Raw genomic sequence first — 11,598 nt, 5'->3', positions numbered from 1 at the left:
CTGAACACAATGGAAATATTATCATGTTAAGACCCGGCACCCTCTAGACCCTCCTGAAATCTGTTGAATTACCACTACATATGTCTTTGCAGCACACAATTTTATTGCATTCAACTTAAGGTTCTTTAATAATTCAAATCTTTGTCTGCCACAGTGACTGGTAAGTTCACTGTGACATCACCGAACCTGATTACCTCTAAAACATGTATTTTCCTTGAGATCTTAGTAACACCTTATTTTGAAGGTTACTGGGTGTCATGGCCTGACTGTATTACGCATGAGTGAGTGGGATCTGGATTTACTTAAGGTAACCAATGCTTGGAGGGAAGGGTTTAAAGGCAATTTTGGGGGAAACAGTTGTATGTTGGTGTGATCGGGAAGGTCTTCACCGGTTGGTTATCCCCTCCCTTTTCTGGCCCTAACGTAGTCACAAACTAAAGTAGTCCCAAACTGTATAGAGTTGTAGTTCTGGTTTATTTTGAAAATCAGGAATCAGGGTGTTTCCTCATACACATAAGCGTTTTCTTGTAAGGAATAATAGACAGTCAATGTGGATTAAACGTAATACGAGTGTGGGGCCCTTCACTGTAGACTCTTGGTCTCTCTGCTTCCAGCTTCGTTTCGTGGTAGGCGAGCGTGGACCCAAAAGAAAGGAAAATAACAAAGACTTAGGCTTCTATTTAAATGCTGAAGCACATGGAGAGGGTAAGTGCACCATCACCAGTCCCTAGTGTGTCGTGCCTAACGTGAGGGAAAATAAATGGTGACTTTCAGTGATAACCCTTTACACGGGCCCACAGCCCCTGGACAAGCCCCGAGCATGCAGTGGGTACTTGCCTGCTGCCACGACCATCCTGGGCCATGGTGTTGGGAGACCAAGTCTCCTTGTCGTCGGGGAGTGCAATGCTTCCCGGCGCAGCGCTCCTGGAGCTGTTTTCCCACGTTGTCTCCTCTTTGCCGGTGCGCCGCTCCTGCTCTGTTCCTTTGGCGTGCACCTTTGGGGTCGGTTTCCTCTGCTTGTCCTCCGGTCCTGCTTCGGTAGCGCCTTCCTGCTCCAACACAGCTGAACGCCATTCCGCAAGCCGGCTGTGTTTTTGAACCGTCTCATGCGCGGAATCCGTTTCTGACGCTAGAGAGTCAACTCCACTTCCTGTTTCTGTGGCAGCGGTGGCCATGTTGGGTTGGTCGGCGCCGCTCTCGAGAGGGACACCATGACATTCCCTTCCCCTTCGGAATCGACGATCCGGCCATTCTAAGACCGGGAACCTGGAGAGATAGTCCACGTTTGTTTGGAGTTTTCCTGGCACATGTATGGCTTCAAAGGTGAAGGGCTTTAATGCAAGAAACCACCGTAAAACTTTGGGATTAGAGTCTTTATGTAATGAGAGCCACGTAAGAGGGGCATGATCAGTCAAAACTAGAAAGGAACGTCCCAAGAGATAATATTGAAGTGCCTCCATGGCCCGTTTGAGTGCCAAGCACTCTTTCTCAATTGATGTATATCTGGTTTCTCTGGGAAACAATTTCCTGCTGAGATAGAGGACGGGGTGTAGGTCTTCAAAATCATCTGGTTGGGATAGTCAGGATTCAGGACTCAAGCAAGCCGGGCCGACGACGGCTGAAATGCCAGAAACCGGTCCCCGGAAGCTTGTCTCCTTTCTGGTGAAGAATTGGCTTGGTAGTTTGGTCTGCCCTGTTCCCATGATGCACTGGGCCAGGGACAGACTAATTTGCATATAGCCAGGTTCTGAGCTGGGATGGTGCAGTGAGCTAAATAACGGTGATGGATCAAGCCCTGATCTTTGGACTGGGTAAGAGTGGTCTGCTTAATTCAGACACTCTGTTCATCACCACCCCCTTTTCTGAATCGTTTTTGGCCACTATAGGTGTGGCAGGGTATACTCAGACATGAGTCCCTTGCTCACTGCACCATCAGGATTCAAGCAAGCCGGGCCGACGACGGCTGAAATGCCAGAAACCGGTCCCCGGAAGCTTGTCTCCTTTCTGGTGAAGAATTGGCTTGGTAGTTTGGTCTGCCCTGTTCCCATGATGCACTGGGCCAGGGACAGACTAATTTGCATATAGCCAGGTTCTGAGCTGGGCTGGTGCAGTGAGCTAAATAACGGTGATGGATCAAGCCCTGATCTTTGGACTGGGTAAGAGTGGTCTGCTTAATTCAGACACTCTGTCCATCACCACCCCCTTTTCTGAATCCCTCCCAAGCTTTAAGCAGATTGACATGATATGTCTGTCCTTTGTTCTTTTTATGGGGGACATCCACTCGGTACGTTACTGGGGTTACTTTACTCAATATCTTGTAGGGACCCTGCCAGGTGGCTAACAGATTCTTCTTTGAGCTAGGTAATAAAATGAGTACCTGATCTCTTGTCTTGAACTCCCTAAGCCTTGACTGACGGTCATATTGTTGTTTTTGCTTAGTTTGAGCACTCTCCATGTTTACATGAACCTCCTCCCACAAGGAAGACAAGGTATCTTTTCAACTGGCTGAGTACTGAAGCAGAGGTTTACCCTCGTCTTCTTCTTCCATCCATTTCTCTATAGCCATGTCTACGAGTGTCCGGGGTTGCCGCCCGAACAACAGCTCAAAGGGCGAAAAGCCTGTTGATTTTTGTTTGTGTGTCCTAATAGCGAATAAGACTAGGGGGAGCTGCCGATCCCAATCTCTCCCTGCCTTGTCTATGCTCTTTCTTAAGATGGTCTTAATCGTACAGTTGTATCTTTCTACCAACCCATCTGTTTGCGGGTGGTAGACTGACGTGTGTATCTGTTTTACTTTGGGGATGGCACATATTTGTTTCATTAAACGGGACATAAATGGGGTTCCCTGATCCGTTAACAATTCGTGAGGGAACCCTACCCGAGAAAAGAAGGTACCCATGGCATGGGCTACAGCAGTGGTGGTCGCTGAGGAAAGGGGTATGGCTTCTGGGTATCTAGTAGCTTAATCTACCAGCACAAGGACATGCTGGTGGCCTCGAGTAGAGGGAATTAAGGGACGCACCAAATCCATCCCTACTCTCTTAAAGGGTTACTGCAGTACCTGGCTACTTCCTGATACACCCCTGGCCAATAGAACGTTGGCAACAAGTATTTCAGAGTATGCTCTTTACCATAATGCCCACCCCCAGTCTGGCTGTGGGCCAAGGATAATACCTGTTCCCTATAGGATCGCAGTACCAACAACTGCTCTTTTATTTTGTCTCCCTCATGTGTAACCCTATATAAAAGACCCTTCTTCACACAGAAAAAGGGGTCTACCTGATCTGGTTGGTCCTCCTACACCTGGTTCCAGGCATTGAGCAGTGTGGTGTCATCTCTTTGGGTAGCCTGGAAGCTTAGTCCTGTCTCTTGTGATGTGTCTGGGTAGGTAAAGATAGGATTGGGTGAGAGTGGTTTTGACTGTAGGTACATAGCTTTTTCTCTCCTTTTTTCTTTGTGGGTTTTTGGAATTTTAGGGAGTGTTTCCTCTATTTCTTCTGCATAGAAAGGGGCACTGTCCAACCAAAGGGCAGAGGGAGGAGATGGGGCGTAGGCCTGGAGATAGTCATGGAACCTGGGAAGGTCTGTTCCTAACAGGACGGTCTCAGGGAGGTTTGGCACAAACCCTACCTTTCTTAGCTGGAACTCTCCCTCTATATCCAATAACACCTCCGCCAAGGGATACAATTTTCTATCTCCATGGATGCATGTTACTTGTATAGATTCCTCACTTATCAATTTGGAGTCCCATATCAGAGACCTGTCTACTACCATGTGATGGCACCCCTAACTAGAAAAGCTAAAACCGGTTTTCCATTCAAGTATATCTGTTTTCTATACCTTTCTGGGGGTTCCCCATCACTAACACCCTCCCTCGGGTATACCCCACCTCCATGGGCTCTTGTGGGGGAAGGCGTGAGTGACAATTACGAGCTATGTGTCCCCACTCGGCACAGTGGAAACACTGTGGCCCGGTTAAAGGGGGGTTTGGGACGGGTGGTCGAGGTTGGGATCGTGGAAAGGCTTGACCCTTTTGTTCTACAGGGAGCGGAGGAGGTCTAGCGGGCGTCCTTGGAAGTCCAGCCGGGGGTTTATGAGATGGAGCTCTAAACTCTGGGGAGTGGTGGAATGCACAGGCTAGGTCTACTGCAAGGGTAACCGTCAAGTTGGGATGTTGCTTGATCCATGCTCTGGTACTGAATGGTAGGGCTTCTAAGTACTGCTCTAGGTATACTTTTTCGGTAAGCTTATCCACAGGAGAGACGGTAGGTTGTAACCAGAGATTACCCAAGTCCCTTATACGATAGTACAAGGCCCTAGGATTATCGCCTGCTGTCCATTTTTCCTTTCTGAAGCGTGATCTATCATACTCTTGGTCACACCCTAAATGTTCCAGGATGGCATTTTTTATGTCTGTGTAACTGGTAACCCCTGCCGGATTGGCTGCCTGGTACACAGCTTGTAATTCCCCTGACAGAAGGGGTGCAATGTACTGTCCCCATCTTTCTGGAGGCCAGGTGGCTGTAGATGCCACTCTCTCAAACTTAACAAAGAAATAATCTGGGTCGTCTCCTGGTTGGAATTTCTGAAGAACTGACCCAGGTACATTAGGATGGACGTGTGCACTAGAAATAGCAGCAGTCAGGCGAAGAACGGCAGTGTCCTGAACTTTTTGGTTTGAGGTCAGGAGGGCTGCTTGATCCTTTAAGGCTGCCTGCAAAGCTTCCCTCTCTTTTTGTGCCTGCTTGGTTTGCCCCTCAAATACTAGTTGCAAGTGGCGCTGCCCTTCTGCTAGCTGAGTGATGATAGCCTCCATGTCGGGGTTCTGTCCTTTTTTTTTCAAAGACTCCTATCCCACTTCTGACACCACTGTGATCGGAAAGGTCTTCACTGGTTGGTTATCCCCTCCCTTTTCTGGCCCTAACGTAGTCCCAAACTAAAGTTGTCCCAAACAGTATAGAGTTGCAGTTCTGGTTTATTTTGAAAATCAGGAATCAGGGTATTTCCTCATACACATAAGCATTTTCTTGTAAGGAATAATAGACAATCAATGTGGATTAAACGTAACACGAGTGTGGGGCCCTTCACTGTAGACTCCGGGTCTCTCTCTGCTTCCAGCTCCGTTTCGTGGTAGGCGAGCGTGGACCCAAAAGAAAGGAAAATAACAAAGACTTAGGCTTCTATTTCAATGCTGAAGCATATGGGGAGGGTAAGTGAACCGTCACCAGTCCCTAGTGTGTAGTGCCTAACGCGAGGAAAAATAAATGGTGACTTTCAATGATAACCCCTTATAGGAGCCCACAGCTCCTGGACAAGCCCCGAGCATGCACCGGGTACTTGCCTGCTGCCACGACCCTCCTGGGCCGTGGTGTTGGGAGACCAAGCCTCCTTGTCGTCAGGAAGTGCAATGGTCCCGGGCGCAGCGCTCCTGGAGCTGTCTCCTCTTTGCCGGTGTGCAGCTCCTGCTCTGTTCCTTCGGCGTGCACCTCAGCGGCGTCCTCTTCTTCTTTCCTTGGGGTCGGGTTCCTCTGCTTGTCCTCCGGTCCTGCTTCGGTCGCGTCCTCCTGCTCCGACACATCTGAACACCATTCCGCACGCCGGCTGTGTTTTTGAACCGTCTCGAGCGCGGGATCCGTTTCTGACGCTAGAGCGTCGACTCCACTTCCTGTTTCTGTGGTGGCAGCGGCCATGTTGGGTTGGTCGGCGCCGCTCCTGAGAGGGACACCATCACAGTTGGAATATCAAAAAAATATATAGCAATACAAAATGATTGTGCCAAAGTATTCAAGGGAACATATCCACTTTCCATACCCATAACTGTAAGTACAATAATATTGACAATTGAAATATTGTAGTTAAAAATATAAATAATATAAACTATCAAATAACTAGATAAGTAAAACAATATAATATTTTTATAACTACAATATTAATTTCAATAATACAGTATATATATAAAAAAATACCCAAAAAATATATTAAGAGATGTTCTCAACAATGAAAGTTAAATTAACATTAAAATTCAAATAAACCAATGTACAACTGTATGCCAAAGAAACAATAACATTTTAATTTACATTTCTAAACAAATTATTAACATCTAAGTATGTAACACTGTTAAATATATATGTTTTTTAAATATCCTTAAAAAAGTGAAACACATTAATTTAGATTTACAATATTCCCAATATAATGACAAGAAAGTATGTTTTGTACACCTAAACACAGACACACACACACACACAAACACACACACACACACACATATATGCACCCCCTAAGAAAACAGTATTTTACGATTACAATTAAAAATAAATATACTAATCACATGCATTCAAAATTGTACAAATGTTTTTAAAAAACTGTAAAAAGTGTGCATTTCTCATACAATCCTTAGATTTTTCAATATACTTTGCAATAATATTACATCACTTTAAACAGCTTTACCAACTTTCAAATACATTTAATATTTATGTGTACAAATTGCACCTAAATCAAACATTACAAAATAAAATAAAAATATCTTAATTTACTATATTACCTCTGGCAAAATAAACATAACATTTAAGAAATCAGGGGCAAACTATTCAGTAACAAAACATTGGGAAAAATGCATAAATTAACAGGGGTCAAATGTAATATTCTAACTTCAATTCCAAAAAATTGAGAAAAGTTTTTTTATATGTGAATATTATTTACTATTCGAACACAAGTCCTATTAACACAGGGGAAAGTGCTAATATCTGGTGGAGGTGGGAAAGATTTATTCTTCTTACTTCACTCATACTACCCTTCAGAAAGTGCTTATATTTGGGCTGAGGGGCAGATTTTCTATTCTACCCCAGTTCCACAAACATTGGCAAATGTGTGCATGCATGGTGGTTTTGAATCACCATTCCATTTTACATCCGGTATCTCTAGCAATGGGGAATTTCCAGATATTAAGAGGGGGTGGCTCTGGCTCCAAGAATGACATTTTTGTTAAACTAAGCAAATTTAAGTTAAATATACTATCAAAGGTCATAGCATTTTTATTATCCAATATAATCTATTATAAAAGTATATTCTTTGAAAAAATGATATACCTATTACATTTTAACTATATGTTTTCAAACACGTCTTCTATATTTTTTTAAAACAAATATAAAGTATCAAATCTTATTTTTTTAAACAAAATTTAAACTCTAAAAAACTTAGAAAGAAAAATGCCAACTCAATTTCTTAGTCAATTAATATATTTTTTTAATCAAATAAGTATAATCTTTTCACATATAACAAAAATATATTTTCTTTAAATAAAAAATGGCACACTCGCAATACATTCCCAAAAATCTCCCTAATGAAAATAAACTACCCACCCAACCCCTCAAAAATGAAAACTAATTTTCTCACTTTTCAAAATGTATAAAATATGAGTAAATTTAACCCATTTCTTTAAAAAAAAGTAATTTAGGCTGTGTTTTAAGTTACTAAATAAAATAATAAACATTTAAATTAAGTAAACAATTTAAGAATTATTAATTTCAAATTCATTAATATCCCATTAAGGTAACGCATTACCCAACCAATGACCAAATGAACACGACAGCCCCAAAAATTTGAAAAAAATATCAACAGTGATTTACTATGCAAAAATTGATATTTAACTTAACAACCTAAATAAATAAACATTTAGAAAAATAATAACATCAAATAGCAATAATTTAATGTATATTTATATAATAACAAAAAATTAACTAAATAAACCTAATAGATAAAAAATGTATTATAAACAATATACTATACTATACTATAACCTAAACATTGATATTATTCAAAAATATGAAAAAAGATGTATTTACCCTAAATATTATGTGCCACTATATTTTTGCGCTGATGATGATATTTTGACCACAATATTATAGTAAAAATGATATTTTGGAGTCAATATTCAGGTACCACACTGGTGTAAACTGAGCTAGCTCGCATCACCCACACTTACAGTTTTCCTATTTTATATACCTCTGATGGTCAAAGTGCAGCCCCATGAGAGCTGCTTTGGGCCCTCCCCTGACACCAGTGTTATCTGTGAAGCTGCAGCTCGTTCCTCATTTGATGTTTCACTCTCTTCTAGTGCTTCTGCGGCTTTCTTGATTTCTAACTTATCCTTGCACCAACACGGCACGCAATCAATTAATCAATCAATCAGGAATTTGTATAGCATGACGTACTCACCTGTGAGAGTCTCAAGGTGCTTGGGGGGACTGCTGATCCGTCTAGGCATGGAGGTTCAGTCGAAGAGCCAGGTCTTGAGATCCTTCCTGAATTGGGTCAGCGATGGAGGTTCCCTGAGGTGGAGGGGCAGGGTGCTCCAGGTCTTGGAGGCGAGGTAGAAGGATCTCCCTCCGGTTCTGGTCTTGTGGATCAGTGGGACCGTGGCCAGGGCAAGTTGGACGGAGCGAGGTTGTCAAGGAATGAGAGGCGGTGGATCAGATATGCTGGTCCTACGTCATGGAGAGCTTTGTAGGCATGTGTGAGGGACTTGAAGGTGATTCTCTTGCTGACTGGGAGCCAGTGAAGTTGTTGAAGGTGTTCTGTGGTGTGGCTGCTGCATGGGTGTCGAGGACCAGTCTGGCTGCAGCATTTTGAACGTTCTGTAGTTTCCTGAGGAGTTTTTGGGTGACACTGGCATAGAGAGCTTTGCCGTAGTCATGTATGCTGGTGATGTGTGCATGGGTGACTGTCTTTCTGGATTCTGTGTGGATCCATCTGAATGTCATTAAAAGCAGATGGATCATGTGGAAGCAGGAAGAGGATACACGGTTGATCTGCTGGTTCATTGTGAGTGAAGAGTCCAGTATTATGCTGAGGTTATGTGCGTGGTCCTTGGGTGTGGGCGGGGTTCCCAGTGCAGTGGGCCCTCAGGAGTGGTCCCTAAGGCGGCGGGTCCTAGGATGAGTACTTTGGTCTTGCCCAAGTTGAGCTTGAAGCAGCTGTCTTTCATCTAGTTGGCAACGGCCTTCATCCAGTTGCGAAAGTTGATTCTGGCGGCTGTGGGTGAGGGAGAGGATACGCTTTGTGTCGTCGGCTTAGGAGACGATGTTGAGTCTGTGGTTTCTGACTATGGCTGTGATGGGGGCCATGTAGATGTTGAAGAGGGTGGGGCTTATTTCGGATCCCCGGGGCACTCCACAGCTGATCTCTAAAGGTTCTGAGAGGAATGGAGGAAGTCTGACTTGCTGTGTTCTGCCGGTAAGGAAGGAGTGCATCCAATCCAGGGCCTTGTCGCGAATGCCGGAGTTGTGGAGTCAATTAATTAGGGTGTGGTGGGAGACTGTATCAAAGTCGACTGAAAGGTCCAGTAGGATGAGGGCTGCCATTCCACCTTGGTCGAGGAGGGAGCGGATGTCGTTGGTGGGGGCAAGGAGTACGGCCTCGGTGCTGCGTGCTTCGCAAGCTGGATTGGTAAATGTTCAGGACATGGCTCCTTTCAATGAACTCAGACAGTTGGGCATTGATGGCCTTCTCGATGACCTTGCAGGTGATTTTTTAGCCATCAGGTATGGCGGTGGCAATGTCCGGACAGAGTAGGGGTTGGTCCAGCTTTCTGTGAGGAAGGCGATGTTGGGAGAGGCGGTGCAGAGGAAGCCCCAGATTTCTGTGGCTTGTTTGTGGAGGGAGTGCATGTTGAGGTGGATGCTGCTGAGCCAGTTGGGTGCGCCGTTGGTTGGCTGAGCGGTGAAAGGAGCTGGCGTATTAGGGTGGGCGAGGATGTAGCTGCAGTTCCTGCAGGAGAAGGGTCCTTGTATGTCCTTCGGCGACACGAGGTGGCAGGTTGCATGGCGTCCTATGTCTAGGGTGAGGAGGGTGCTGGCTTCGTATCGGAGGAAGTTCTGAAAACCAGAGTCTGTGGCGCTGGGCACGGTCCAGCAACAGACGTGCACAGACTGGCTTGCTTTTGGCCCACTTTTGATGCGCCAGTGGTGCGCCTGCTGCTCAGCGGCAGCCATTAAGTAGTGCGCAAGAGGTATCTGGATAGCTGGGAGGCGGGAAACAGGGGAGTCACAAGAGGGGGGCTGGCCACGGGGAATCCCAGCGGTAGGGCAGCAAAGAAGGAGAAAAAAAAGCAAGGGGACAGAAAAAGAGCCCGAAAAATCTGACAAAAGGCAGAAAGACAGCAAAAAGGCAGAAAACGAGGGACAAAGGGCAGCCCAGCAGCAGAGCACTGAAGTGGTGCTTCAGTCATTTGCCTCAATAGTTGGTCTAAGCAGTTTCCGCCATTCCAGTTTTGGCTCTCCCTTCATCAATGTCTCATCCAGCTAACATCGTACTAAGATGTCTTGGTTACTCCTCCAGCACCTGACATTCAGCACTGTCTTTGGTCTGGTGTAGCAACTTGTCTGGCAAACTGGCAGTAAGATGTACCCTATTACGCCTCCTAACAGGAAAATCCTTCCTGGAATGATCCTGTTTTTTTGGGCAAAACTGTTATTCTTATTTTTTTAAATAGACATACAGTGCAGGTGTACACATAGCGCAATCCTTTTCGCAATACAGTACCGTCATTTAAGTATACATTTTCTGCTTTAAGTGGAGTTGGCCAGTTTCATGTAGCCTGCAGAGCGACCGCACTGTGAGTACACAGATAAAGCAAAACAATCCTTATTTATTTATTTATTTATTTTTTGCAATTTTTAAAGCGCGCAAATACCCATACGGGTGTCTCGGCGCTATTGTTACAGAACTCACTTATGTCCTTATACATTCCCCCACCCTCCAAGTCATAAACCAATAACTAGCTAAGTAATGGAACATGGGGGATCCAGTGATTTTTAATGTCCTGGCTTTCCATAAATAGCTCCTCATCGATTCTCTCCCTACCTGGTAACTTTCATTCTCAGCCCATTCTTATCTACACCTCTCCCAATTAATTAGTGAGTAACGAGGGATCTGTTTTGAATTTTGTGTCAGTGCAGCGTCTTCACTAAACTCTCATTGTGTATCTGAACATAATTGTAATGTTCCCAACACCCCTTCCTTCTCTGTGCACCCCTTTTACAATAACACTGAGATACGCTGCAAGCTCTAACTAAGCTCTTAATAAACATGCAGTCTAGGGCTTCAGAAGAAACATGGTACAATATGCACCATCTTTCAAAAAGATGTTGCATGAGTGAGTAGGCCTCTGTGATCATACTAAATCACCAAATTTCCATTGGGAAGCCTATGATGATAGTGGTCGTGTGGCAATTATCGACCTGCCTTTAGTTCACAAAGATACCTAAAGACTGTTTACAATGCTGTTCAAAAACTTCAATTAGGGCACACTATTTTGGTCTCATTTCTTGAATCCCCTCATGAACCCATCTCAAATCAATTATTTTGATAGTTTTGTTGTATAATGCAGTACGAATACTACTGCTCCTTTTTCTGCAGAATTGTGCTTTGTTAGAGCATTAAAATTAATGTATACTTGCAAAGTTTGTTTTCCCTTTTACTCCCTATTTCTGTAAAACAGTGTTCACCTTCTATAGCATGAAGCTCTGTATATGAATTATACTTCATGGGCATAGTCTTAAGAACATGTGATAACCATCGCAAAAGTTACTTAACGCAACT

The sequence above is a fragment of the Lissotriton vulgaris genome, chromosome 4_1, assembly GCF_964263255.1.
Source record: "Lissotriton vulgaris chromosome 4_1, aLisVul1.2, whole genome shotgun sequence".
Taxonomy (NCBI): domain Eukaryota; kingdom Metazoa; phylum Chordata; class Amphibia; order Caudata; family Salamandridae; genus Lissotriton; species Lissotriton vulgaris.
Note: the sequence above shows the minus strand (reverse complement) of the source record.